General features: G+C 35.7%; 1 protein-coding gene across 6 annotated transcripts in view; it reads right to left on the bottom strand.

The window, feature by feature from the left end:
• COBLL1 (cordon-bleu WH2 repeat protein like 1) overlaps positions 1–26052 on the bottom strand; it is an 80010-nt gene that overhangs the window by 50173 nt on the left and 3785 nt on the right. Inside the window, exon 1 of one of the 6 annotated variants that reach the window (XM_071747491.1) lies at positions 2964–3034. The exons of the other annotated variants lie outside the window; for them this stretch is intronic. The gene's annotated coding sequence lies outside the window, so the exon portion shown is untranslated. Of the gene's footprint in view, positions 1–2963; positions 3035–26052 lie in introns of those variants that run through there. 6 annotated transcript variants of the gene reach the window in all.

The following is a 26052-nucleotide window of genomic DNA, read 5'->3' as shown; positions in this document are numbered from 1 at the left end:
GATCAACACAGCCAAGTCTCCAGGGAAAGGCAAATAGTTTTGTTCTGTCAGAAAGAACTAGAGAAGAGAGCACAGACAAGTAGCTTCCAAATGGCCTGGAAACAGACCAAGAACTTGTTTTTCTTATGCAAGTCACACATCAACTAAGTTGATTATAGATTGTAAAACAACTCAACATTAGAGGGGACTTAATTATTTTTCCATTATTAACATTTGGTTTAAGGATCTTACACAGCATCATTAGACATTTGCATTGCATGTTCTCTTTGCACTTATTTGGAACAGTTAGAAAGCAACAAGTTGGTACAAATAGTAAACATAAGAACATGTGAGCTGAGACCATGGCATTGTGACCCTTATATGAAAGCCTTATCACACTTTTGGACAACCCTGTCAATCCTCACTCAACCCTATCCAGTTTACTATATCCTATGGAGATGAGACCAGAACTGTGCACTGTGTTGTCATTATAGATTTATACAGTGGCATAATCATTTTTTCTCTTCTCTATTAATTTACACACGGCAAACTGATTTGTATTACATTTATCTAAAGTGAATGTAATCTCATTTTATTATCTTTTTTTTTCCCTGTAAAATCCTTCTGCAAGTCTTCAGTTATGTCTCCTCTCATTACTATGAATAATAATTTTAACTGTCACCAAACTGCCACCTCACTATTCAGACATTTTCTACATAGAAAATGTAGAAATTTTCTAACATAGTTTAAAATTTTAAACTATGAGTTCTAGCACAGATGCCTCTGGAATTCCAAGGTGGCCTCCCTTTATCTTCAAAGTAGACCGTTTCTTATACCTTTGTTCTTATTTTTGAGCAATTTGTTTATACATGCAGGGTCTACTGTCTTATGCCACATTTGTTTAGTTTTCCAAACAGGTTTTAGGTTAGAGGCCAGGAAAAGTCTTTTGAAGGACCAAGAAGACTACATCAGCTGGCTTTTCTCATCCACTTGCTCAACCCAGCATATAGAGACTTTTTATATTTTTAGAGCATTAAGACATTAAAATTGTAAATATACTGCTACATTGAAGAGTTACTAATTTTATTCTAATTATGGTTTTTGCATGATAGTCTTCAGAGAAATAGATTTTGCTTGTATGTTTAGGCATTAAATTTGTAGTTTGTCTTGAACACTAAGGCAGTATTTAAGAGCCCTCACCAAAGCTGTGCTGGTTGCTGTGCAAATTCAGCAGAAAAAGAGAGAGCCTACTCAGAAAACTTTGGGGGACGAAAGGACAAGCCCATATTTTGGGCTGCCTGTCCTCAGCATGACTTCCCTTAAACTGCTGCATGACCCTTCCACCTCTCTATCTCAATTACAACCTTTTTGCCTCATTTTTGCATCATAGATCACTCCCCTACTCCGAACAAAAGGTAATATGCAAACATTAGTACATTTTATGGCCTTAATGACTCATATTTCATTTCAGCTGCTAAGGACCTGCCTTACTCCACAGTTGTTTTAGTGTTTTCTTCTTTGCCAATTATCTTCCCAAAAGCAATTTTTTAAATTTTTCCCATGGGACCACCACTTTCTTGCTTAATGCTCTACCTGAAATACACCTACAAACACCTGACAATTAAGAATTCATTCTTGGTAAGTGTCTAGTAATACATTACAGCCTCCTTCCTTTTTAAGGTCAGAAGGAACCACAAAACAAGCGACTTGGGAAATTTTCTATGGATCAAGCTCCATAGAGAAGAAATAGTGAAGAAAAACAACCCATTAAAAAAAAGAGTCTGAAAGGGACAGCATAGAAGAAGTAGCAAAAATCTCACCATCTGAGCAAAATGTTTCAATTCATATTCACTAGTGAGAGAAAGACTACTGATAAATGTTATTGACAATTGTTCACTTACTTAAAACCAAAAAGAACCGTGAATTGCAAAACAACCCAAGCTTCTGGGTTTGGTAATTCAGACATGCTTGACATAACACTGAAACTGAGGCGTCATTAACCGCCCGGAAATTACCATTTCAGAAAGTGCACACCTCTAACTCCCCAAATATTCAAGTTATAATATAGAAATTGTAAACTAAGCAAAATACATCATTTAAGGCATGCGACACATTACAACAGTAATGTCATGGCACCAGTGATTGCCACAAATAAACGATGAGAAATAAGACACAAGTAGGGTTGTAAATCAGGGGGGATGTTTCCCCTAATATTTTTCACATCAGCTTGATATGGCTGGGTAACAGATGGTATATTATGTTTTTCCTACTTTGACACAATTTAGAAACAAGCTACAGATGGCTATAATGAAATTCTCATTAACACACTTAGATTTTCACAGTTTAGTACAGCAATAATGAAACTTTCAGGTCTGGAATTTCCTGTTGGTTAATTAGTGGTTAGGTTAACAGCCTGAGGAAGTGCACAACCCAGAAGGTTTACTTATTGTTTAATCATATAATTACTATATTCATATTTCTGGAAAAGCTCTCAAGACAGATTTAATGTCACAGTAAAGCCACCTTTATAACTCTCCCTCTGTTTGTGAAACAACTGTATTTTATGCAGCACAGTGCGTAGGCAGGAAAGTCAGGAGGATGCCTAATTCAGCTTCCTCTGGGAAATTTCAGCTTGCTGTTTTAGAGATACCAACTTACACTTACCAGATTCTTCAAATACACATTACACCAAAAACTACATAAGAGCTAGGATCAAGAAGTCTTGGCCCAATGCCACAATGTTACCATAAGATAATTGATTAAAGCTTAAATACTTCCTTTTTAAATCCCAGTTTATAATCCACAAAAGCTAGAAATAAAACATATGCTTAGAAGCACATTAAGATATCACTAAAAAGAATCACCGCAATCTTGCACTCGGGTTATTTCCACAAATTAAGATGCTGCTGTAAGACAAACAGACATAACACTAGCTGCAAGTTAAATAATAGGATGAAAATAGTAGTGAAGGATGTGGTACTCACAGCTAAAAGCCCTTTGGGGTTAGTAATCCACACATCAGCCAATAATGACACTGAGCCTTTCTTGCTGTGCTGTTTATGCTATAAGATTAAAGCTGCTGTGAGTAGCCATACCCACGCCCCAGCCATGCCTTCACTGGGTGGTACAGGCCCATCCCCAGATAACCAATCCTTGTCCTGGTGCTATGGCACAAGAACACAGGCAACCTGGCAGAACCAGCTCCCAAAATATTATTGAATGTGGGTGCTGGGATTTTGTCTGCCTGCCATCACCAAAAAATATATATTGAGAAAAGTGAAGCACTCTTGTACAAGCAGTAACATAGTAAGTTGCCAGGCAAAGACCAACAACAGTACCACTTTTTGAAGTGCCTGAGGTTCCTAAGAGGATAACATCATGAAAAAACATAATGTGGAAAACTTCACTTGTGACTACATCATTTAAAAGAGACAGTATCCAACTATTTAAAAGTTGCAATGCTAAAAATCTCTTTTAATCCCCCAAACTCATTTATGAAAGAAAATCACAGGGAAAGAGAATTTGGATTCTCTAACAAACACTTTATTTAACAAACACATTATTATTATGACTATTCTGCAAGGCTCTGGAGCCCTCCCATTTCTTCACAATTTATTTAGACAACATTAAGGAGAACTGAAACAGTAGCTGTTTATGTTTATCTTATTTAACCAGCATGAGCAGGAGCCACACACAACAAAGACTCTCTGGAACACGAAATTGTGAATATAGGATTCAACTATCAAATGTACCACAAACCAAACAAATAAAAAAAATGCACAATGTTTTTTTTGAGATCTGAGGATTACAGCTCCAGAGTTACTGTGCTTCCTTAAGTCACTTCAGGAGGGGGCAGGAAGGAGAGACTGATGGAAGGCGGGAGGGGGGGGAGGGTGCAGTGGGGAGGCATCAAAAGTTAATCAAAAAATGACAGACATAACAAAGCTCCCACAGGGATTTTCTTCTGGAAGATCTCATGTTTTAATGTACAAGCTTTCAGATTCAGTTTCATACACAAGTTTTCATAATCATATCCATTCCTTGATGAAATAGTCAGCACTTCCACAGATGTTTTTACGGCACTGTTGTTGTCAAGAATTTAGATGTAGCTTTAAAAAGAAGTTGAACAGGTTTCTTGTTCTGAAAGTTTATATATAGTATATAATGCTGTTTTTAAAAACCTGTATTTCTGGTCAAGCTCAGTAATACTCATTCCTCTCTTTCCAAAACAAAAAGTTAAAAATAATTGCGATGTTTCAATGCTAAACAGCTTGTGAAGCAAAGATACTTGTGTTTACTTCATTTCTTCAGAAGTGATTGTCTAATGCTGTTGTCTTAATCTTTTGAGTTCATATGCTTATCAGATGATAAATTGGAAAGAAAATGAAAAGAAAAAAAAAAAACCCAAACATTGTACTATGGTTAGAAACTTTGTCATGCAAGTTTCAAGTACTTCCTCAAAATGGAGTTAACACGAGACAATGGAAAAATTATACAGGTAATATCACTGGGATCAATACTAAAATCTTTCACAAAAGGCTGCCCTTTTTTAATGGTGATAAAATAATTCAGATAGGAGGGGGTTTTTAGCAACAGCTGAAACTGATTTACAGGAGGGCCTTCATTCCACAGGGTTAAGAAACCTTGCAGGGAGCAAAAGACCATGGTTGCAAAGATGGCATGTGAGATGGAACATGCCCCAGATTCCCTGATACCTGTAAGACATGAATGAGGAAGAAAATATAATGTTCTTTCTTATTTAATATGTGCACATACAAGCTCCTTAATTCAGATAAGCATGTAACTCTGGAATCAGCAGTATGGACAACTAAACTGGGAGTGTACCACACTCAGGGTACAACTGTCTGGAAGGGACAACTGGTCATGCTTGGCAATTCTCTCCAGCATTTCAGCATTTAAAAGAAGAAAGCTCAGATCAACAAAGCTGAAAAAAAAAAAAAAAAAAAAAAAAAAGCAAAGCTATGCCTTGCAAAATACAGGGCTTATTCTATATATATCAGAAATGGTATGGTACCACTAACAAAAGAGCTTAAAATATCTTCAAGAAGATCAAACATAACAGTTTAGTATTCTGAAAGTGCTATTTGCATCACTAAGACTTAAATTTTTAAAAAATGTTTATATTTGGGTTTTTTTTCCCTATGAACCATAATTTCAGAGTTCTAATATTTTGCTGGAAAGCCCACCAAAATGTAGAAAGCCTCCTTGCACAACCTTAGCAGCTCAAAGGCTCCTTGCAATTGCTACTAGATAAACCAGATATTCTAGAACCTAGGAGCAACACCCTACACTGCATGGGTGTACAGCTCACTACCCAGTGTGAAACCACTGGTACAGACTGTCTTCTCTTCAACAGTAAAGACCAGATGCTTAACAAAATTTTGTATGTTAAAACATTTCTACTTCTTATAAAATCTTCATAGAGCAGACCTGCCAATTTGATTTTCTACCTAGTCAGAAAAGATTTTTTTTAAAAGAGGTGGTACAAGTATTCAAAGACTTCTTTTTGTATGGAATACAAATACTGAAATCCTATCAAACAGAAAAACTGACAAAGAACACCATCAAAGAAAGTGGAAGGAAAGAAGAAAAGCTAACAGTACAGTTAGAGGAATCTGAGTTCTGATGGAAACAAAACAAACAAAGGAAAAAAACACACCACCAAAAAACCCACAAAACCCAGAAAAAATAAAACCACTCCTCCTCTATACAGCCTCTTAAATAATGCTCATATATGTTTTGCTGCTGAAAGAAAATATATTGTAGGATGATATATCAGCCACAGAGTATTTGGTCGGCTTACCTGGTATTATCTGCACTTAAACTTAGACCAACAATACACCAAGTTTTTAAAAGTGTTCCACTCTATTAATGTAAACTTAGCAAGCCTTCAACGGAAAGGTAAATAATTATGGTAGGTGGCTATTTTTGGCAACTTTTTTTCTATCAAACAGCCCAGGCTTGACAGAGTGTATCACAGAACTGAAGGAACAGCAAGTACAAACACTGGTTTGTTGTGGTGTTGGCTTTTTTCCTTGTGGACTGCTTCTAAAAACCAAAAAGCATTTTTTTTCATAAAGGTTCATAAAGACAGAAAGTCTTATAGCTGAGCTCGTGCTATAATTTTTTATATTTTTAAGTCAAAAGCTATTTTTTAAAAGTACCTGTTAAAAAGATAGAAAGGGGCATACATGGGTGCCACTTTCACAACAGCTAGCACAGAATGTATTTTATTATGAAATAAAATTCCTTCACAGACACTAACAGGCTTTTACTTATAATGCTGAGTTATTACTATCACAATTTGAATCATATGGTATACAAGTTTTTTTAATGTATTTTCTTTAAATTAAAACCGTAGTCTTTTTGTGATCTAAGGCATAAAGTAGGACATTTTGCTAAAATTTTTGATATGGAAAGTACTCAAGCCAGGACCTGTGATGCACAAGAATGTACATGCATGGGTACATTTCAATATCCTGTTTTAAGACAGCATAATCAGTATTGTCCATGACTTAGATTTGAGTCATTTGAAAATAATCTGCTGAACAAAAGCAAAATCTAAAGCACAATGAAATTGTTCCTTACATTGTGATTTAAGGTAGTTATTGCAGAATCTCATCAGGCTGCTATAAATTGCAGACTCTCTAGTTTACACATCCATGATATGTGGTAGAAATAGCAAACAAGCTTCCTAAATAAAGAGAAGTAATCAAAACCTTTTTTATTGTTACTATGTAGAAATTCAGGCTTCCAAAAGGATGTATTTAATTGCAGGTATGAAATTATTCAAAACAGTTTTATGAAAAAAGTACGTTTGAAGTCTCTCTTTTTAAGCCTTCTGATCAATATTATCCTTACACAATGCACTTAAATGCACTTAAATTATACAATTTTTTAAAAAATGCTACAATTAGTGTCAAAGAATGGAAATCTTTCAATACTGGAAAAAGAATTTAATTTTTTATTAAATTAATTTAATTAATTTTAATTTACAGCTTTCCAACTCCCTATTACCAACAGTACAACCTCCAGGCACAGACTGTAGTAGCAGATATTTCTACTGCTGGCTTTAAGATGCTTTAAGAACTTTGACCCCACATTCACGTCTCTACTTAGGAGTTTACATGCAAGACATGAGTTCAGAAAAAGAAACATTTGCTTTCTAGAAATGGCCAAGTACTATTTCTATAATTAGGATGAATGTGAATGTAAGCACCTGCTTATCAGAGAGAGCCTGCACACATCATACAGCCTGATACCACGCTCTCGCATTTTACTTTTGAATTACAGAAAAATACAAAGGCCTCAATGAAGATGCCAAAGCTCAGAGGTGTCAGAATAACACATGCAGAGGCTAACACATTGCTAGCCCAAACTCTATTTATCCCTTTAGTCAATCATCCTGCCTTCACACAGTGCCAGTAGATCTGGGGCATGCAGCAAGTGCTCCATGAAAGCAAGGAAACTCAGGCAGCAAGATCAGCCCAACAGCAGAGGAAGGCAAGTATGGAAAGTTCATTTCCTTCAAATATATAATTACTTTTGTAGAAAGAAAATACTGAAAGTACATACAAAGCATTACAATAAAACCTCTTGCAACACTAGAAGTACCAATTTAAAGTACTGGAAAATGTAGCCAAATGCTTGCCTTGGACAGGAGAGTGGCAGGTCACCTTGTGGTGTACTGGTGTCAGGAGGTAGGCAGCGATGGTCAGCCCAGGGGACTACTGCTGACTCCCTTCCATTGGACAATGATGTTAGTGGTGCCACACAGGCAAAAGGGGCAAGAGAATCTCCTGTGTTCCCACCAGAATGGCGGGGAAAAAAACACTGATAAAATCCTGCTTTTCATGCTAAGATGTTTGTAAGACTAAGCTGTCTGTGAGGAAGAAAATAGGTTCTTCTCTTTGAGGCAGGCCAGGTAGGTGTAATGCAGAAAAGTTCCTTCCTATATACTTGTTTGGGGTGAAATATCCTCTATGTTGTATTTCTTCCTATGAAAACCACAGTGTGAAACCTGCTGGTAGTTACTGCACTAAGATTTAAGCAACTCTTTAAAACAGTGCAAAGCAAAGCAGAACATAACCCCCAAAGCATAAAGCTGCTCTTAAGAAAAAAGTCTGATATCCTGCAATAAAGTCTGGAAGTTGTGGATTTCTTGAATGCAAAATAGTACCAGCCACTTGCATAAGAAATGTTGTGCCTACCTAGACAATCCAGTTTTAACATAGAACCATATTCCTTGAAAACTGACTACCTGGAAATAAAGTATTTGGATATGCAGCATCATTGGAACAGGTAAGACTAATTAACGTGCTCCTTCAAACTACTGCTATGAATTAACACATTTTTTGCTTTCCAGATCCAATACTTTCCTTTTCAGTGAAAAAACCAGCCAACACTTAGTTAGTTGATGCGGTAGGTAAATGAACTGATATTGTTTAGAAATGGTCTTTCTGGTTCTACATCTAAGCATGCTTCAGCAGAGCCAAATAACTGCTCAGAAATCACTGAAATTAGGCAAGGAAATGTGCTGTACTATCCCAGTAAGGTAAGGTCTGCAGCTAGGACCTAGCAGAGATCCTGCTCTGGCCAGGGGGTTGATGATCTTTTGAGGTCCCTTCGAACCCTTAACATTCTGTGAGCCTGTGTGAGATTCTGTGAATACAGACATTTTAGAAATTCACAAGTAAACCAGCTGGGAATAAGGGAACAAAACTGCTTAGCTTAAGGGAAGCCATGAAAAAAAAAGCCACAGGGTGGCACTGCAAGTAGGCTGTATTTTGAAACTACTTGGCTTCTTTTCCAGGGAAATCAGAGCATAGCTAATCCCATCTGTACAGAACAGGAGACTGGTTTTCCTTCAAGCATGGTTTTGTCCAGCAACAAATATCTCCAGACTATAAATTGCATTTTAAAAGAAGTACTCTACTGCAGATATTTTCTAGATATTTTCTAAATTCATTAAATGATATTTAAGAGCATAACACAAGAATGCTATTGCAAAGATACTCCAAGAATTTATATCTATTTTGGATTTGTCCGTTCATTTTTAATAATATAAGAAAAAATCTCCATAAAGCATGTGTATGTTCATTAAAAAGCTAAAAGGTTTTTCTTTGTACCTCTACTTTTTATAAATACTGAGATGGCAAAATCTTTAAACAAGTCCTGTGAAAGGAAAGTATTAACTTCTGAGGTGAATTAGTTTGTGAAAAAGTCTTAGTAATGCATTCAACACCATCATATCCTTTTTACAAAAAAAAAAAAAAAAAAAAAAAAAAAAAAATCCTTCATCATTTTATCCGAAGTAGAAGATTTAGTATAGCAATATTTCAAAGCTAGACTTAGGAGTCTATTTAATCTGCTTTGTTGGCTTCTTCTCCCCTATATTTCAAATACCTGGCATTTGAGTTAAAAGCCAAAACATTTGCAAGAAAAGCTATTCCTGTTCATTTAATGAAAAAAAATTACTTTTAAAAGAGATTTGGAGGTCATCCAGGATTGCAATAGTTACTTTCCACTCTATAAAACAAAAGGCTTCTTCAAGGTATAAACCTGATATTTCAGTAAATTCTAAACTAACTAACAGATGCTGCATGACCATTTTAGTCACCTGAAGTCCTATATCATTTAAATTTTTCAGTTTAAAAGTATAATCAGCAACAATCTTTCTTGTCAATGTTTCTAGTATGAAATGAAAAGTAGCAAAAAGTTGTATTTTAGTTCAGCTGCATACATCATAAATTAAAACACGAAGTCATCTGCTGTCATTTTCCTTACCGCAGAGAGAAAGAATTTAAAAAAAAAAAATACTGTCATTCCTTCAGACAGAAGTTCAAGGGTGGATTGGTAGTTGTTTCAACTGCCAAATAACTATAAATCATTCTTTCTGCTACGATATTGCGCCTTGAATTTCTTAAGCTGGTTGTACATGGAGGTTATTTTGCTCTTTGATAGAATGACATTAGTATATTGGCTAAGAAAAATGCCAATACAGCAGTGACTTTAACATTTGGAAAGGCAGATAATTATTTAACAGTTTTGAATTCCAAAGCTACACAAATATACCGGTTTTGTTGACTCTTTACTAAAGCACTCTGCATTCTAATAAATGGTTTCAGAACACATGCCCAACAAATTCTAAATTAACAAGATAGTAACCTGTAAAATAATATAATTTTGGTACCAAACGTCTGGGCCCAGAGACAGTATTTCTTAAAAAAAAAATAGAAAAGTATTTAAGACCCTAAAATAACCTCTACCAATAACAACAAAACAGATAGGAAAATACTTATTACTGAAAATATTGCTTGGGTTTGGAGAGCAAGGGTTGCTGCTGAAGTGTTTGCCTGTAAGCACTGAGTAACTATGCTTACATCACTTCATATAAAAATTTCCCAGTTCATCAGTAACAAACTACAACATTGTTTATATGTAACACAGCAAGGTCACATGCTGTTGCAACTAATAGAAGTAAGCTTCATTAATTCTAAATAAAATACATTCTTTAAGTTAGAAATAGCCATCCCAGGTGCTAATAGTGCTTCAAAATGGTTTTTTGTCCAACCATATTGCCACCTATACCATTAATAGAAAGCTGAAATTGGGGAAGCAGATCCTTTCCTCTGAGAATGCTGTCTATAATAAGATATATGGCAGAAGTAACTAGCATGTCTTCGACTGAAGTTCTGTTTTCTTCTGCTTTTTAACTTCCTTACTTAAAACAGAAAAGTTTTCACAGTTGATTTGCACATATTTTGCATAGGTTTCAAATAAAGCCTCAGGATGACTCTAGGAACCCTATGCAATTGAACTGCTAATTTTGCTAACCATATATGAATAGTCAAATTGCTAATCAAAATCTCACAACTAGCCAATGCATTAAGGTTATGTAGTTGGTCTTTAATAACTTGTATAGCACTTGGTGCTATAGGCCATTACAGAACTTTTATTTCTAGGCAAGAGCTTACATACATACACATCCACCCTCCCAAGAAAAAATATAAAAATCCAGCACTAAATACCAAAGAAAGGATTCTTTAAATCCTACTTCTGTCTCTCCCACAGCAGAAAAAAAAAAACAAAAAACAAAAAACAAAAAACAAACAAACAAACAAAAAAAAACAAAAACAAAAACAAAAAAAAAAACAAAAAACAAAAACAAACAAAAAAAAAACAGGAAAAAGAAAAAAAGATAAAAATGCTTTCACATCTCAGGTATCTGAGAGCTTCTTATCTATTTACTTATGCAAATGGCAAAATACTTCACTGTTTTTCAAATCTCCTAGAACTTGAGTTTTTGTTCAAGAATGTAAAGAAGAGCTTTTTTCACTGCAATGTAAATGAGTTATGTCCAATTTTTAACAACTGCAATGTCACACAATTTTACACTCATCCTTAAAAGTGCAATCAATATGTAGCCCAGATTTCTATACAAAACAGATTTTTTTTTTTTAAATTTGATTTCTTATGTCAAAATAACCTTCCCCACAACTACTTCTGTCAGCACTGCAAGTCACATTCTTGCATTCCCATAAAAAGCTTGCAGTACAAGGAGCACGGCCACATGTTCCCTTGAGGCCATGTACAACTGAAATATTGGACAAAGAACAGTTTCTGGTCCCCACCAGTTGCACATACACATAGATCATGGGAACTCATTTTCTTAGGTCACTTGGCTGCACAGCTGTGTGTTCGTCATTTGTTTTTAGAATGGCTTCCTTCAAATGAACAGCCAACTACTGCAAGATAAAAAATATCCAAAAAGACAAAAATATCTGTATTGCTAGTATGGTATGCTTGACAGCACAAGACAAAAACATATGCAAAGCTCCTACTTCACTGAACTGAAGATTATATTACAAGTAAAAGCTCTGCCAAATCCAAAACATAAATGTTTAGACATGGACTATTACCATCAGACCACTCCCAGGAATCCAAAAACTACCTTGCAGAAGCCTCATCACAACATAAGACTCTGGTCCCCATCTCTTGCTGACATATAAACTAATAGTTATGCTTTTTTCTGGGGGAAATAAATTTATTTTATTATCTACTTTAAAAATAGATTAATAACAGCTATGATGATTATCTTATGGATCAAAATGGTACTTCCACTCCTGGATTTCTACTCAGTTTTAAAATGAAGCCTACATATATGAAGACATCTTTAACTGTTTTAATAGAACTGGGGAGTCAATTTGCATGGAAAATGGAAGTAATCATGTAGCTATAGCTACCATAATACATAAGTGGTTTTGTGTCAAAAGTGTTCGGACAGCCACAAATTAAGTTTATTAGACAAAGTTACTCTATTATTGACTCAGACATGCAAATAGGAATCAAAAAATAGGCTACATCTTTATTTATCACTTCAAATATGTACAGGGGACCAAATAAGTATGCACTTACTGCTACAATATACTAGAATTAGGGATTACAGTAGGTAAAGACAGAGGAAACTGGCACCATGATTCTGGATGACTTCATGCTGAGCACAGTATCCAGTACTAGACCACACCTACTAACTACTGACCAACAGCCTGGCTGAATCCATTTTCTAAAACAAAAGGAAAATTAACATGGCTAAACAGCACATTATTTTTTCTGGTATGTGCAGTCACATGGTTTCTCAACATCACTATCATTTACAGCCAAGACAGAGTAGAACTTTTCCTACAGCTTGGAAAAGATATTTAGAAGCTTATTCAATGAAGGATCCAGTTATAGTCCTTGGAACCATCCTGTTTTATCACACAACTTTTTCTGAATATTTTTTATATATATATATATATGATATTTATTAATAATATTTTATATCTTGATATTTTATAGGCAAATTTAAATCTGAAACTTTCACTTATGGAAGCTTAAGGAATATAAACCACCTTCTTCCTTTCTTGGCATCCTCTGCCTTCAAGTGTGACATTTATGTTCAAATCAGACCAAATAAGCAAGTCTAGATAACTAAAGTGACATTAAGCAGTGACACTGCAACCATTTCAGTTCTTTGATATGCCAGTTTCATGTTTCACTGGTCTTCTTTACTTCCAACACAATTATAATCATGTAATACAAAATAAAGAAACAAAGGAAGCAGATCTCAGAACTATCACTGTTACTTCACTGAATTTGCTGGATGTGATTAAGCTTAAAAGCAAGTTGAGTGATCTCTTATACTTACTACTAGTTCAGTAATGCACTAATTGCAGCAGGAGCTCTTATACAAGTAGACCAATTTTAAATAGAAGTTGGGGTATACAGGCTGGGATTATAAATTACCATAGTATAACGCAGACATTTTACTTCAAAGACAATTAGTCAAAACAGATCAGATAAACAAAAATTGGCTGAGGCAAGGCTAGAGTACAAATATGCCTGAACTTTTTCTGACGGCAAACCCAACATTTAACAATGTTGGAACCAGTGGTAACTCTGCATGTTGTAGTTTAAAGCCTCCCATGAAGCAACAGAGACTCTGAGAAAAAATATGCTCCTTATGGGGCTTCTAAATGTTTCTATTTGTTTTTAGTATTGAGGATCTTTGCATGTTAAAACAGAAATTTTATTAGTAAAAGAATTCACCAGAACTTATCAGCTGTTTGTATTTAATTTCTTCTTGATTTAATTCCCAGGATATCAGTTATTTTTGTTTTGTTAATTGTAAGGTCAAAGAGGACCCCATGGAAGCAATAAGCAGCAGGAACTAAATAAACAGAAGACCGGATCTTTAATGCAAATGTGTTTCCTGGAGGAAAGGAGTAAATCAGTGTAGATAATGTAGTACAGAAGCAGGAAAAAAAAAAAAGTTTAAAAGAAAAATAAAAATCACATGTTCTAAAACAATCTGTTCAAAAGATTTCTCACTGGAACATAAGTAGCTCTTCAAAAACTGGTGCCCTGCTGAGGAATTCACATACTTGCCAAGGTTTAATCAAAATCAACAACTATTTGCATTGTGGATGAAAAGTTGTGATACTTGCTCAAAATGTATTAAAAACAGAGACAAAAAAAAAAGAAAAAAATTTACAACCTGCCCAGGTCTTTGTGGGTACATAGCTGAGCCAGGAAGTTCAGAATACATCCTACTTCATTATAAGTTTTAGGAAAATACTGGCAGTATAATTAAGAGTCCTTCAGAGTATTGAACCGGTTCAAATAATGCTTAATGCTTTTCTAATCCACCAGTTACAGGGTCACACTGAGGTAATTCCACAGCATGTCTCCTGATAACCACACTTCTAGCCAGTTAAAGAACACTCTATGAAGTTCAAAATTTATCTTTAATAATATTGGGCACTACTAGATAAAAGTTATCTGCATTCCAAAATCACTGGTCTGCCCTAAATCGTTACCTACCTTTATTTGATGAACCACTGCTACAGACACCAAGACATCTGATAACTGACAAATACGTTTTCAAATTAATTTCTGGCCCCAAAAAAGGTAGCTCCTCCATAGAAAGTAAATATCTCTACATGTAACAAGGTATTCTTCCAAGTACATCCATTATAACTCAATCTGTCCTTCAGAAAGAAGTGGATTATTGAGGCCTTACTTTATCAGAAATACATCCATTAATTGATATTGGCATACTTATATCTCAGTTTTAAAGCTGAAGTTATTTTATGAGTATTTATGTTAAAAAAAATAGCAGAAGGTGCTCCAATAGGTATCCTCAGACTAGCTTTTTAGTGTACACAAATGCCATGGCAACTGAAGTGTGATTCAGAAAACAGCTCAAACACCAACAGTGTACCTTCTTTAACCTAATACAACCCATCCTCTCAGCTGCAAAAATTTGTAAGAGAAAGTATAATGCTTCAAAAGAACAGCATTTTTTAGTCCCTTAAAGGACTTGCTGTTTTAATTGTTCTACCATCTCGCCAAGACTGAAATATCTTTTGGAACACTGTATTAGACATATTTTTTCTTTAGTATTATGTTCACCTAAGCCTAAAACAGGTCGTGCAACATCATTCTTTCACTGAACTTCAGTGATGGTAAATGATAGAAAAGACATTCTGAATATCAAACTTCATGAAAACTAGAAATTTGGAAGATTAATTTATAATTCAGTATAAAGTAAAATGAATATTAGAACAATATTAAGTTTATGCTGTAAAGACTTCAAGAGTGAAGATTCAAGAGTGAAGCATGCCTGCTTTGTCTTCAAGTTCTGTATAACTGAGTCACCATTGCCTTCTTCTCACTTCCTTATCAGACTCATTGTTCCTCTACTGTGCAGTCATCAGGATGAGTTTCAGATCTCAGTCAGACTTATTGCAGGGAGGCTAACTCTGCACTTCAGTACAAATACTAAGAGTCTCTACTAATGGGTGTAAACTGCTATGCTAAAAACAAGAGTACCAAAGTAGTTCTGGTTCTAAGGACTTAGCATAAAAATTTTCTATAAAAACACATGTAATATTACAGGAACATCCACTTAACCTTTATCCATATACTTACTGTTGTCCCAGTTTCATCTACTTTTACCCAAGAGAAATTTGTAATTCTTAAATAACAATCTAGGCTATCTTAAGGCATACTACAGATCTTCTGCAGGGATTGGACTAGATGATCTTCAGAGGTCCTTTCCAACTCAAACAATTCTATTATTAACCTGAAGAGAAAAATAAACTGTTGGAAACCAAAAGCAGAAAAGTACTTTGACATACTTCCTTCCTACAGGGAGAAAGTGTACTTGGATATAGTGTTCAGAAGCATGAAAATTATTAAATTAACTTTAAAAAAAATGAAAGGCAACACCATTCTAGTCAGCACTGAAGAAGAGTAGAACAGTACAGTGAGTGAAATAGAGGCAAAAAAAAGACCTTACGAGAATAAACAAAAAACCAGCTTAAGCTATCAAACAAAAATTTCAAGGTGCTAGAAGTGAAAATGCAGTCAGGAGAAGGAAAGGTCAGACAAGCATGGGGAGAAAGCCACCTGGCCATTTCCAGCTGAAACTACTAAGTGGACATAATTTAAACTGGCAGAGTTTAACAGGCAATGGGGAAACAATCCACATTGCCCTCAGAAATAACTTTTGGCTTGAATATAGGACAGGGGTTTTCTATTTGTATTATCTAAGGAACCATAAAGAGATAAAAATAACCACATTCTGTTTCTCCCATTGAATAGGGAATTAAAATAAAAGTCAACATTTTCTTTTAAGTCATGAACTAGAGGTGGATTCACTAGGTCACAACTGGAAAAGGAGAACTGCCAGTCCTTGATAAGCATGGCAATTACCATTCTTTTATACAGAACTACTCTAAGGGAGTACAGCTTCCTTACACAGCAATAACAACATATCCTTTGATTTATACAGCAGTCCTCCAGCAATACAACCAACATCCTGTTTTCATCTTAAAGTACAGCTGGGCAGTTTGTCTATGGGCTTTATTTATCAAAGTTTCTATAAATGAGTTCCCTCCCATAATGGGAAGCAGCACCCTCCAACTTAGCAGCATTTTATCTTCCTAGTTCTTTGCTTCTGAAAATTCTAGTATGGTACCTACCTGAACCTGAGTATATAGATCTAAAATAAGTGCTTTGAAACATTGTGATTTAAGTTTATAAATATTAATTAAAGAAGTAATACACTTCTGCCACCAGGAAGTCATGTAAAATCACATAAGAAAAACTGAAGTAAAAGGATTTTCTTACTTTATGGCTTTCAGAGGAAAGGACAGAAATAATGCTTGAATGACCTAAGCTGGAAGATCTCATAAAGCCCTTAAAATACACACAAATTCCTGAGATGTGAAACTGTCTGCAAGTTCTTCCTGGATTTAGAAGTTTTCCCTGACTGTAACAGGATCTCTGCAAAACACCTAAAAGAATATATGTATAAAAATATTAATTAAACACCTCTTAGATTTTAAATATTTAACAATTCTGTATCTTGTATTATCACAACAGTCAGAATCCTATCAGAAATCCAGTATTTTCCACATTTCTACCCATGAAAATAACCAGCCAAATAGCATTTTGAATGATTTACATGCTCACACTCTGTAACCATGCAGTAACTCATGAACATGCCATTCACATATTGTCATGCTTTAGAAATAGAGACCAAAAATGGTTAACTGCTAACCACCACACTTATTCAAAACAGCTCTAGAGGAAATTTTTCTTGTTGAATACATTAAATCACTAAAACCTTATGAGGAACATATTGCTAGTTATATCTACAAGACACCCACATTTTTTGCCAATTTGTCTTCAAGCAAGTGGTAGGCAGCATGTCAGCAGAATGTCAGTGGCAACAAAAAGGCAATTACTAATACCAACACAAGGCAAACTTTTTAATTAAAATTAATGCCCCTGATTCAAGAGCATTAGAGAACCTTGATTTTGCCTACATTGGCCTAAAAAGGCCTGGAATGGGGTGGGCTGTGGGAGTGAAGGGAGGATAGGCAAAATTACCACCAAGGCAGCTGTAGTAATAGAAACTTCAGTGACAAGGTGTGTAGATCTGAACACCTAGACCAGAGCTTCTACTCTTGTGCTTAGTGGCTGGAACTATGTCAGGCACAAGCTACAGATAGTTCGTTTGCTAAAAACCCTCCAAAATTTGCCTCAACTCCCCAAACTTAATTGCAGATCAGTACTTCACCCCACTGTTATTAAACTAAAGTTAACATACTGAAAAACAGAGCAATCAAGTAATCTGGTAAAAAAGGTTCATGTGCAGCTATCTACACAGATGAGAGAAGCAGGAAGAGGCACAAATAAGAGAGTGCTAAAATTGAGTACTCAAACTGTTAAACTGAAATTACACTTGACTAAGTAAAACTCAAGTGCCAGTAACACAAATGCCATCAGTCTCTCCTAAGTGCACTGTGTCTCTCCCAATAAGTAAGGCTGGGTTTTGAACACTGCCCAAAGGAGAAATCCATGGAAAGAACTCTGGCTTCACATTGGAAAAGAGAATCAAGTCGTGGCAACTGGCCATCCAGCTGTTCTTTTGACACACATAAAACAATGACCAGAATTTTTTGAATTTTATTACATGGATATGAAGCCTCTACCACAGTGCTGCCAGCTTACAGCAGAGAGACTGATCCAGAAATTCAAAGTTGACCCTTCAATAACATCTTCAAACAGAAAGAATTGCCCTGAGATTAATACAGGCAAGGGAACAGGGCCTAAAGTAAACAAAGTCTTGCCTAACCGTAAGAAGTAAAAAAGAAGTGAACTACCTCAGACTTTGGTGATTACAAACAGCTCATCACCAACTTCTTCAGGACAGAAAGAAGCTTCAACACTTACTCTACCAGCTCAACAACAGCAAGAAGCCTATGCAGTTCAGAAGTCACTGAAAGTGCCTTCCACCTAGACAGTCCCTCAGCGAGGAAGACAGGTATGCAACCTCTTAGTTATTTGACTACTATAAAAAAAGAAAATAAAGAAACATAATTATAAAAAGAAACATAATTATAAAAAAAGAAACATAATGACCAAATAAGCAAAACAAACTAAAAACAACCAACCAAACACAACCCCCCCCCCCCAGAGAAATATTAAGCACCATATCACCAAATGAATTGGATTTTCTCATGAAGAGGCATCAAACCACTTCTTTCTCACTGCCATTTAAGTATTAAACTGCAAATCTTTGTTAAAGCCAATGATAAACGCAACAGCACATAATACTGGTACAGCTACATCAGTTTGAGGATGTGATTCACATTTTCTGAGAGATCTTATTTTAGTGTCAGAAGCCACAACTTTTTTGTTAGGTTAAGCTTAATGACTGAATTTTACAATTTTAACAGGAGCTATGCCACATTCACCTATCCCTTCCTACTTTTGTTAAGTACCACATACTCTTTTACAAATAGACTGAAAATCTTTTCACCATGTGGAGCATTTATTTATATGACACCCCAAACTGACTGAAGCAAACACTCAGTGTACGACAGATTTGAAATGTGATGAGACAAGATTTGGAAGATGCCAATAACTGTAGATAGAGCTTTCCAGATCACATTGTGCTTTTACTTTGTTTTTAAAATAAAAGTGAAAATCTAAAAAAATTACTACTTCTATTGGTGAATGTTTTGGTTACAAGCAACAGAAAAGCTTTTTACATACTCGATTATTTTCCTTTCTGATAGTATGCTGTTAGCAAATAAACTGCTCACTTTTAATTCATCAGGATAGAAATTTGCCAGGGTGCTTCTATCTTAAGTTGCTAAAGTTCTTCCAAGTGACTCTGAAAAAACATTTGTTTACAAAATAAACAATTTAGTGGGCACTTAGTTTCCTACTACAGATCTCTGAACCACAAATAGGAAGAGGCAGCATAAGCTTCTCCAAGTATAGATTTCATTCAGGACAAGTGAAGGCAAATCCAGAAATCCTTCTCTAATGGAAAGAGCATGAAGGACGTCTGCCTCTTTTGCAGAGGGTTGGAGCTTTGACTGACACCAGACATATCTTTCCACAAGACCACTCAGTCAGGGTACCAAGCAATACTAAAATCTCCATCTACGATCAACACTTATAAAACACTCCTTGGCATTGTATAGGAGGAAATTTCAGTGTTTATGTTATATGTCATTATTTCCAAGCATTTTCAGTTCTACCATAAAAACTTATTCTGGATTAAATGCTGGCAAACAGTCTTTGAAAAAAAAAAAAAAAAAAAAAAATTCCATAAACCCATTAGCTGGCAGGGCTTATGTACTGAAGCTACAGAATCCAGGAAAATTTTTTCATATGTAAAAGCAAAAGAAAAAAAACCAAATAAGACTGAAGCCTATAAGCTGTATTTCAAAGGCACCAAAGATTTTTTTATTTTTTGAAGAGAAAATAAGAACCAATTGATTTGTTTGAATATTTCTGAAACCGCCATCACAGCAAGCCATGCCCCCCTTTTCTTTCCCCAAATAAATAATTGCATATATTTAGGTTATCATTTACCATTTAAAATAATTGCATTTCTCTCCTTCTCCTTTATTCATTTGAGATTTACAGATAAAGAGACACTACAGCAAGATATTTTGGGAGGAAAATTGGAAGGCTTGTAAGACGGTTTGAGCTGTGGAAGTACGAGAACAGTCAAAGAAAGATGCTTAGAAATAAGACAGATTGCAACAGTTCAGTGATGTCAGATCATTATTACTCCTCCAAAATAAGCTGCTTCAGATTCTCTATCACCCTCATTACTGACAATCAGCTCTGAAGAAGCACTTACAAAATGCTTTGGTTTTCCATACCTTCTAGATTTTCACCTTGCTTTTCTATAAAAGTGAACAAGCATTACCCACCGTGTTGAGACTCTCAATAATACCGACGGGGGCAAAGAGATGTATGTGGGGGGGTTCAGTTACATGCCCTACACTGAAGAACAATCAAAACAAAGCCCAGAATTCACCTAGATTTCAAAATCCTCTGAACTTACTTTGGAAGAAAAATTCCTCACCCCACAACAAACCCAACCAACAAAAAAATAGAAGCATTAAGGAGCTGAGACATTAGAGACACATCTGACCCAGATCCATCAGTTCATTTCTACATGTATCATCTTGATAACCTCCCATGGAGACATACTTAATTCTGAAGAAAGAAGGCATGCAATACTTTTAGAAAATTACTGCTACTGTCCCAGCAAAGTCATAAACAAATTCTGACTTAGCTGAAAGGAAAAGAATAATAAAATAAATCCTATTTCATGTCTCTAGCTATCACTGCTCCTTTAAGGTCTCAGCTCCAAGTTCTGTGATGTCTAGGGCATCAGCTGTAGATAAGTGAGCAGACAAGAACAGCAACTGCACAGCTAATGACGCCTCTCTAAAGTGCCATACTCAAGGGTCTGGGAAGCCCTTCTTCCCTTGAACACTGTAGAAAAAAAAAAAAAAAAAAAACCACACAAAAATAAAACAAAAAAAAACCAAAAACAAAACCAAAAACCTTCCATGTCTATGTAAGTATAAGAGAATAAGATACATTAACCTAGGTAAAATGTGACACATTTAAACACAAAGCCACACTTAGAAAAAGAAAAATCTACAGCTTCAGGACAAAGTCAGGGGGAAAAGATGAGGTAGAATAGGCAGAATAGGACACAGAAAAAAAGATTAAGATCAAGTTGAAGGATCTGATTGTTTTTAAATCTCAAAATTTTAAAGAAACACAAAAAAACTGAATCCAAAAAGCTAAAAGCAGATAGAGTCTATGAAAGGGTTTAAAAACAGGGTCATGTATTGCAAAACAGTTTAAGATAACAGGAGGAAGGAATCTCCCCTCCTAATAAAAGAAGAAAAGCAAAACAAAACAAAAAACAACAAAACCCCCACAAAAACAAACAAAAAACCCAAACAACCAAAACCCAACTGTTGTCTTCAAGAGCATCTGTCACCAATGAAAGGAGATGGGGAAAAACCACTTTAAGTTTCAAATGTTAAATTACAGTTCTTCAAAGTTCCTTCCAAAAACCTTTCTTGAGAAAGGTTTTTAGAAAAGAAGCGGTAGTACATAGAGGTTTAAGATTTGGCAAAACAGGACTTTCTCCAAGACTGAGTATTTTAAAAAGTGAATGAGGTAAAAATAGCTGAAGAGGGATGCCAAGGATGAAATTAGGGAGGCTGCCTTGCAGTGTGGGCGGAAGGAGAGGATCAAAACTGCAGGCAAGGGGAAGTGAGAGACCATGAATCAGAGACCAGCAGGGGATAAACTTTCCTGTGCATTTGAAGACTTCAGAGAGTAGATGGACATAGCAGTAACTCTCAAGAAATGAAACTCTGGGAACCTATAGACAACTTTCAACACATAGAAGTACCCAGTTTTTGAGGAAATAAAATTTCAAAATGAAAAAATAAAATAAAAAATGATCAAAGCCTAGATTTCTGTCATGGCTTGAATTTCTGATTTTACACCAACTCCAGAGAATCATGAATTCCACCTCTGAAAATTCCACCAACTTCACAGTCATCATCAACTAACATTTTGTTTGTCCTACAAACGAAAGGCCAAAAAAAAAAAAAAAAAATCCACCCATGCAAACAGCTTCTAAGATCTCTCAGCCAGAATTGTTTCATATTTAATTCTGCACAGCATGCATATTTAATGAAAAGAACAAAAGGTTTAAGTCCACAGCTAGTCCCGAAGAAAGATGTACTTCATTATTGCCTGAAGGAGCTAAAACCCAGCATGACAAGTTGCAAACATTTGTTTTCTCAGCTTTGTTGCTAACAGACATTTTGGGCCCTCTATTTTCCTTACTAAATCCAGAGACAAAACATTGTTCCTTTCAAGTTAAAAATGCTTTCAACATTGCTGTGACATGGACAGTCAAACAATAGCTCAAGAAATTATAATCTACCTGCAGTGTTAAGTCCAGTTGCTTTGTCCGCGTAGTTTGAGGAAGACAGTACAAGGTTTAACAAAGGTCAAGAGCCATACAATGATACTTAAACACATGGTAAAGTAGGAATGAGAAAAGTCCTAGTGGATGCACTGCATTCTTTTCTATAGACTAATTACCTTAATATCTACCCACAAAAGGTATCTGGGTAATAGTAACATAGTAACACAAAGTTTCCACTACCATGCTACTTTTGGTCCCATATTGTGGAACATCCTTATTTAATCCACTTTATTTCGCAAAGCTCCCAACACATCAAACCGGACCAAGGGAAAGGAAGTCATACTGGATGAAACATATTGCATATAAAAAAATAATAATAATTTTACAAAAAGAATAGAAAAAACCACACCCTCCAGGAAACTTTGTTTTCTCCTCAATACATATTACATATAATCTCCATATTATTGACAAAGTTATGTTTATGTCTTTCCTGTAGCAAAACTTTTAAAAGTTACTTGATAAAAATCTGTGTATAGAGCGTTAGTCTTTGGAAGACAACGCATCTGAAGGTCTAACATGAAAGTCATATGAGGTAAAATACCAAAAGGGAAAATTAATTCCAAAAAGGAAACCAAGGTTAATGAACAAGATTTTAAAAACAATAAATTAATATTCAGTAATATGAAACTGAAAAGAGATTTTGTTCTAAAGTGTTTTGTATTAGGGGTTTTGGTTTGGGGTTTTTTGTTTTTTGGTTTTTTTAATTAAGACAATATCACCCTGTAGAAAAGATGCAGGGTAAAGAACAAAAATTGTACCCCTGTTGGCAACTAAGAAAAATTCAAGCTCAAAATATTTGTTTAGCACAGAGTAACTGTTTGCATTGTTTGGGGAGAAGGAGAGGTTTATTTGTTTGTCTGCTTTTAAATAAGATGGATCTATATTTTCCAAACCAAACAGATATATTTTGAGAACAGGAATGAAATTCAAATACATGTGCAGAAAGGATTTTTATATAAAACTATAAAAAACAGCTTGCAAGCTAATTCTTCAATAAAAAGCTCTGTAGAACTAAAGCTTCCAATAAGGCAAATGTTTTCTCACAGAAGAAACTTACCTCTGGATAAAAATATTCACGAGCTCTGTTTTCTTTAACCAAAAATAGCAATTCTGACAACCATGGTGTTTCAGCTCAGCTGACATATATGTAAGCTCCCCAAAAAGCCATTTCATAGATGGATTAGGGATCCATAGTTTAGCCACCTACAGCATTTTGATCATTTACAACCAGCAAAAGATATATATAAATGGATGTTGCCTTTCTAAACTACATAACCTCCTAGCAAATAAACAAATCCAGGAACACTCAATTCTCTAAAGATTCCCATGGCATTCCATTTCTGATGCATAAAAAAAATGTTGCCTAAACTATGAAAAAAATGCACTTTTATCCACTAGTTCATTCCCATGCAGACTTTAAGTCACAACATATCTATTGGAACTCCAGTTAGTAACTGTTTAAGTTTACTTTCACACAATGAGCTGCATTTTTAATCGTGGGACCTTAACTTAGGAGAGAATTCAGGTGAAAGCAAGTTTTTAATTGCTTGTTACAGCTGAAAACAGCAGGTGGTGGTTTTCCCCCTTGAACTCTCCATTGTTACATGTTGCACAGTCAGAGTTTCCTCTTCATTGTGCTAGTGCTGGGCATGGCCACAGAACTTTATAGGAGTCTAGAAGCCAACATCTCAGCTTCTTGTCATCCTCTAATGCCCTGACATCAACTGTCTGAGTTTTTGAGCAATGGATGGTGACAGCAAATACTCACAGTAAAGAACAACTCTCTCTAACAGCAGGAATCCAAGTGAACCTAAGTCAGGATAGCAGGTCAGCCATTGGGGAAGCAAGTGAGAGCCAGGTGAAAAGGAAAGTAAGCACACAATCAGATCTGTTTTAACTTGCAAGCAGCCATAAAAGTGAACACTCAGCATTCCTTGTATCCACGCCATTAACAGAGCAACTCATCGTATTGACTTGTTAGCTTCCAGGGGGGAAAAAAAGTTTATGTGAGCAGGCCTTAACATTGTTACAACTCCCATGGCTGTCTGGATAATTTGGCATCTGCTGCTCCTCAGCATGAATAAAACTACAACAGTGACAGCTAGAAACAAGAGCCAAGCTAGAAGTTAAACACTTAGAAACCCTCCAAGCTACAGTCGAAAAAGTCAGTAGTACTGGACTCAGTGAAGGAAGACCTATATAGATGTTTCCAGATTAGAGGAGAAAAATATTTATTTGTGACTTCAAATATTCCTAGTGAGTCAATTTATCTGAAGGTAACAGGAATCCTGTAAAGATCTCCTGTTTCCTCTGGAACCTAAGCATTTTGTTCCTTACCATGAGCTCTTTTCTTCTTCCACACAACACAGATGTGCCTATTCAACATAAACTGTATTCAGGTTTACATAAACACTGTAATCTCTTTCACCAGAAGAGTTTACCAGAAAAATCCAGTAACAATAGAAAGAAAGGAACATATCCTAAGATAACATCAAAACCCACCTTCAAGTCTCAAGGACTTGCTCCCCTCACATGATTTCAATGGCTCACTAGCGACTAGTTCTCACTTTTCCTTTTCACAGGATACCCTCACCCTTGAACAAAGCTTTGAAATAACTGCTGATTTCTCTATTTGTGTATTACCCTCCCACACATTTTTTCACCCTAGTATCCACATTCCTCAACCCACTGATATTTCCTTGATCTCATTCCCACAGCAACACACTGACATTACCACTAACTACTTGATAAGCACACAGCTACAACATCAGACTTGACAAAAGTTTGAGTAACCGAACCAGCTTTTAAATTCAAGGTTCCCTTCGTGGCACCACTGTGTCATACAACTATCTGATGTTGCCTTGGTTAAGGCAGATACATTAAAAAGAAAAAAATAATCACCTCAAGAAGTATTATGTATATGTTCAGAACTCAGCTTGCAAATTACTCCCTGGAATGATCAGCATTCAAGTGGCTCCTGATGGGGATACACACACAAAGTAGCAAACTCCCAGTTTCAAACATCCAGCAAACCCTGCTGCCACAGATTCTCAAAGTTCTTTCCATTTTGCTATTGCTGAATTAGTTGACCTTCATCAGGGTCACAGGGGTGAGGAAGAAAATGAACTATGTACCTTGAACTCTTCAGCCTAAGAGATAAAGCACATCTAAGACTGGGCTGCTGGTTAGACCCAGGACAGCTTAACTTCTGATCCTAAATAGTGCTACCATTTACTATCACAAGCACAAAAGGTCTTGCATTTATTCATTATTCATTTATTTATATACTTATGTAGCACATAGAGCAATAGCAGCAGCTAATTCATTGCAAGATAATTAAGTAGCATCAGCCTTGGCCTACATTTCACCAAACTGAGAACATTTAGACACACATACCCTCTAACATACTGCTGTGGCTTGGCAATAGAATGCCTGGTTTGCAGCTGCCACTATACTTTTCTCCCCTTCCACACTCCACCACAGGGAGGACTTTCATTTCTACTTGAACAAACCTGTGGCTATGTTGTGAACTGACTCAACTGAAAGCGTGAAACAGAGGAGTTACAACCAGTATTCTAAGCTTAATGCTGGACACTTCTCAACACTAAGCCACAGCCAATGTCCCCAGAGATCTGTAATCTGATTGAACAGATTTTGATAAA

The sequence above is a fragment of the Heliangelus exortis genome, chromosome 6 (assembly GCF_036169615.1).
Source record: "Heliangelus exortis chromosome 6, bHelExo1.hap1, whole genome shotgun sequence".
NCBI lineage: Eukaryota > Metazoa > Chordata > Aves > Apodiformes > Trochilidae > Heliangelus > Heliangelus exortis.
This window is presented reverse-complemented; position numbering and strand designations above follow the sequence as displayed.